At 50.5% G+C, this 5,300-nt stretch overlaps 1 pseudogene; it reads left to right on the top strand.

Annotated features, from left to right (window-relative positions):
• Nucleotides 1-2,171: 2,171 nt before the first annotated feature.
• Nucleotides 2,172-2,324, top strand: LOC138570766 (5.8S ribosomal RNA; annotated as a pseudogene).
• The last annotated feature ends 2,976 nt before the right edge of the window (nucleotides 2,325-5,300 follow it).

Genomic DNA, 5,300 nt, shown 5'->3' with positions numbered 1-5,300 from the left:
TCCTTTCTCAAAGAATTTGCGCCCAGCATTGTGAAAAGGGAGATGAGGAAGCAGAGTTGTAGTGGCAACAATACATGATGAATGGATAAGCAAAAATGGGATGCTGATATGCCAAAAGATAAAGAGCTGTTGGGGGTAAAGAAGTACATTCAAATGGGAGGTCCCAACTGTCCTGACTGTTTCAAAGGTTTTGGATTTGGTAAAAAATGAGCTGGAAAATGGTGGCTGGGGAGTTATTTGTGGTGGAAGCATAGTACCACTGAACGGTGTGAGAGCAAGGTTGTTTGCAGTGGCCTAGGAGGGCAATTTGGTAAGAGGCATTACCAAGCGCTACCTACTGGGGCTGTATTGGAGGCCTGCAATGGATGCAGAAGTGGTGCAAATGATTACTGAGTGCATGCCTTATGCTAGATGTGAAACATATGTTAACCTCATCATTCCCCAGCAGCACATCATCATTTATCCTTACTTTTCCTTCCTCACATTTCTCCTCCTTTTCTCCTATTTCTGAGTATGATACTGCTTCTTACATTGCCCGTGCTCACCCTACTGCTTCTCATCTTGATTCTATTCCTTCCACTATTATTACTAAGCTCTTCCCTTTCCTGTTGCTTTAATTAACTTCTCTTACCAACTTTTCCCTTTCAGCTGCTTCTTTCCCCATTGAATTTAAGATTGTGGTTATCCTTCCACTTCGAAAAAAACCCTCTTTGGACACCTCTGCACCGTCAAGCTATCATCCCATCTCTCTTTCCTATCTTTATGAAATCCTGGAACGTGTGGTCTATACCTAGTCTCGATCTCAATCTTGATTGTAACTCTCTTCTCCCTTGAACTCATTCAGGTTGTTGTCCATTTCACTCCACTGAAATTACTCTCCTCTCTGTCTCTAGTTCTCTCTTATCTTGCAGGCACTCTAAACGTTCTTCTGTTCTTATCATACTTCATTGCGATATGGTGGATCATGGTACACTTCTGTTCGATCTACATTTTTTAGCGTTCTCTGGCTTTTGTTTCCTGGTTTAAGTCTTAAAGGTCTGATTAGTCTTTCTCTGTTGCACGGGGTGGCTCAAAGTCCCCCTCCTTTCCTCTTGCTCATGCTATTCCTCAAGACTCAGTCCTCTTCTCCTCTGTCCCTCAATATTTCTTCCTTTAGGACTTCTTTGCATTACCTTCACATGTCTCCATGGATTGTTCCCTCCTTACCTTTGTTCACTTGTTTCATTGTATGTCCCCTCCCGTTCACTTCATTCCCAGTCTCAGTTGGCTGTCACACACAGCCTGGTGCACCCCTCACACTAAGAGGAGTCGTCCATAGCTTGGGTGCATCGTGGAGCAGTCACCGGGGAGCAGAATCCCTTCCACTGGTGGGTTTCATGACCCGGTTTGGTCAACCTGCCATAATATCTCCAAAAATGTACCATAAAGGGAGCCCCAAGCACCCCCCTCATCTCCTAGACGGCCCCTCCACTGCCATGCCAGCCAGGCACTCCTGTCTCCAAACTACCAGGGGGCTGGTGTTGGCAGAAGTACCCCGGTCATAAGGGAAAATCCAAGTGGGGTAGCCAGGAGCCGAGTGAAACCTGGCTGTTCTCTAAAGATGACTCCCCAGGAGGATGGGATGTGGCGCACTCTGAGCCATGGAGCAGAAAGGCACAATCAACTAGTGGCTGTTGAGGTTCTGGCCACCCATCACCATCGGAGAGTGATGACCAGGCTCACTGATGCAGCAGGCAGACTTCCCTCATGTCCAGGTACCTGGAGCATGATCATGTGCAGCCGGAGTGGGCTTTGAAGAATCTAGTGTTCCCTCCCAACACCACCCACCCCTGCCGCCTAGATCCCTCATTTCTGTCTCTCCGAATGTGAAGTAGGAGGTCACGGTGGGGGGATGAGCGGATCGGCAAGGTGGGCCGGTGGTGGAGGTGCATGGCTCTGTTATTGTAGGAAGTCCCATATCACTGCCACAGAGGATGTCAGGCGCAGTGTCTGACTGCCTGGAATCTGTTTGTCATAAATCACGATTGTCTTGTCCGACTCTCAAGTGAGGAAGATAGACAGTGCATGTGTCCAAATCCACAATGCAGGCAGGACGGGCAGCGCTGGCTCATCCAAGCCTCTCCTGCACTGGCAGGGTCAGGCTGATGTCTGGATAAATGAAAGTTGTATGTGACTCTTGTCAGTGGATCAGTCAGCTTGCACGTTGATGAAGAACGCAGCTAGCTGTGATAATTAGTGTGATTTGCAGGACACATTGATCATCGTCACTTCAAACTCACCTTGCATCCGCAGGTTCTCCTGGGGCTATGTCTGTCTCAGGGTCGCTTGAACATCAATCGCCCCAGGGATTGTCTGTTGATGGGATCATGTTCCCTTTGTCACCATAAGGTCAGACTCCGATCAGCACTGTCATTGGATACATGGACCTGGCATAGAGGCTTGTTGCCAGAGGGTCCTGACATCCCTGTTCCCCCTTCATGGGGTCAGGAGAGCCAGACGCCGAGCATGCACCTAGTGATGGTGGTGGCTTAAAAATTCCAACACAGTGGGGGTCATTACGAGTTTGGAGGCAGCCATGGCGCTATTAGCGCCATTCCCCATTCCCATTCGAGACTCCATAGGACTCAATGGGATTGGGGAAGGACCTAATAATGGGCCCGTAAAGTACGGGCCCGTTATTCACTCCCTGGTCCCTTAGCGGCTCCGGCTAAGGACGGCTGGTTTTACCAGCCGGCCTTAGTGGGACCCGCTAAGGGACCTCGGAATGAGACGGTAGGGAGTTAACGGCACTGGCATCCTTACCGGTGCCGTTAACCCCCTACCGCTGTGCTTGTAATGACCCCCAGTGTCCCTTACACCCAGGCACATGTGGATGTCTGTGGTGTCCCACAGCTGTCTTCACATGATGGGCCTGGGGCTCTGGCCTCATAACCATGACTGTCAGGCAACCACTCGCCATGCAGGCTTTGTCAAAGATTGTGATAGCGCACTCTAGACTGCCTCAGAGGCACCATGCTGGGGCAGCATCCCAACAAACCCAGGGCCAAGACCAGCCGCCCAAGCTTCGGCTTCCCGAATACGGCCTCAGATCAGACATGGCCACCCAGTAAGCATATCACTAAACAGAGGTAAAGAAACTAACCAGGATTCCCTCAGTAATGGCAGGTGAAGAGGGAATGCCCAGTGCTAAATCCACATACAGCTGCGGGTGCAGGAAATGTGGTATACAGAACACTTACTCCTCAGCGTCACTCAAGAGGTACAAGTGCATCTGTTCGGGGTCCACCATGCGGATGGTTTTAGGCGGGTAGCTGCCACAGGCATGCAAGGATCTGGTCTTCTCTGAGTCGGGTGCTGGGGAATGCAGCTCAAACTGGGTGGTAGACTCTATTTAAGGCTAAGCATAGGTGAAAAACTGATAGGTAGCAAGTACTGCAAGGGAAATGTGAGAGTTCAAGAGGGTTTGAAATCATTGAGAATTAAACAGGTGGGATACATGCAGTCTGGCCAGAGGATTCAACAGGTGTGCAGGTTGCTCGGATGGAATAGTGGATCACCTTGTGGTACCCCCACCCGGGCATGTCCGGGCCCCACAGGGCACCCTTCCTCCATGGCAGTGTACCACAAACAGCTCCAGGTCAACAGGGAATGCCCTGGGGCCAGGTGGCACTCTGCTCCGCCGGTGAGTGTTACAGCACCCAGGCTGCATTTTGCCATGTCCACATGGCCGAGGGAGATTGACCATAGGTTCGCCTTTCTCTGGAAGGGCTCCCTGCTCCTGGTGTGATTGTTGACTGGGGTGGACTGTCCTCAGTGTATCCCAACCGCATGCCATCACCAGGTAGGGCGGCCCCCAAAGGGCACCATGTCTCTTGGGTGATGTTGGTTACCCACTTGACCCATCTTGAAATAGAGACTAAGGAGTCTATCACGTGCAGGAGTTGGAGAGGCAAACAAAACCCTGTGATACAATGAAGGTGTGGCCAGGCGCATGCCGGCTGCGGTGGGATCCTGTTGCTCCGTGCACACCAGTGGCACCACTCACCCACTCTATTGTGGAGTTGGAGCATGAGCATCTGTGGTTGGATTCTAAATATGATGAACTATGCCTGGACTGGGCAACGCCAGAGGGAACTCTGATGGAGGTCCATAGCGGTCCTGACATGCAAATCGTTCATCCAACCTGGGTATAGGGCTAGAAGACTAATCAAACCATCTAGTTGCTAGTTCCTTCTGAAGTTTCCCTCAGGATAGCTGCCACTTAGATACCCCAGTTTTATCTGGTGAAGAAAATGATTAGAGGTCTTGTGGACCAGACAATTTCAACCTATTCAGCCCAGCTTGCTGGCATGATGCCGGGCACTGAATGCCAGTGCCCAGTGTGCCACTTTTCGTATGCAGAATGGGCACTGCAAGATGTACTGAACATCAGGTTAAGGCGTACAATGCTGACACTCATCAAGCTCCAGAAAAGGTGTTGGTTTATATAGACAGCATAAAAGTGGGCATGGAAGTCAGAATCTGCGAAGGGGTGTGTTAGCCCTTGCTGGGAATGGCTGTGGAGCATTGGGCCCATACCCAGCTGCTGCCGGTGCTTACAGCCACAGGGGTCAAGCTGCAATGAGCAGGAGAGTTGCTGCGGTGTGAACGGAAGCCCTGGGTGAGCGTTGAGGTGGAGCCGCCACAGGTGCAGATCTTGGTGATAGTAGCACAATTTCAAATGAGAACTGTGAAGGCCATAGTGGAGGAGGGTACCACATAAACTACTGTTGAATGTGGACCAGTAGTTGCTAAGAGATGTGTGAGCAACATTTGGAAGGGACAGGAAATGGCCTCCGTTGCCCTCAGCCAATCGAATGTGTCCAGATCCCCGAACCCAGGGTGGTGTAGACAAGCACCCTCCAAGCATGTAATGTAATGTAATAAGAATGTATAAATCACACCCTCACCACCAAGGGCTTCATGGTGCTACCAGGTCAGGGACTAAACAGCAAAAAGAGGCAAAGAGGTAGAACCTATTCAGAAATGAAAAGGTTGGTCTTTAATGGCCGCCAAAAAGAGAGCAGAGTCATTCCATAGCAGATCCGCTGCGACTGAAAAAGAATGGCACCACCCGAGCCAGCTTAAACTGAGGAACCGTAACCCTGAAGGAGGAACCAGAGAAAAGCACCATGCAGAAACAATACTACAGAGGGCCTTGAACTTAACAAACTTGGCCACTGGGAGTCAGTGTAGTTTTACCAGAATCGACGTAGTGGAACAGAGTCTGGGTGCCCCTACTGCCTAATGAGCAGCAGAGT

This window comes from Ambystoma mexicanum, chromosome 2q, assembly GCF_040938575.1.
Source record: "Ambystoma mexicanum isolate Mex_15411 chromosome 2q, UKY_AmexF1_1, whole genome shotgun sequence".
NCBI lineage: Eukaryota > Metazoa > Chordata > Amphibia > Caudata > Ambystomatidae > Ambystoma > Ambystoma mexicanum.
The sequence above is the reverse complement of the archived record's forward strand: the minus strand, read 5'-3'. Positions and strand labels throughout refer to the sequence as shown.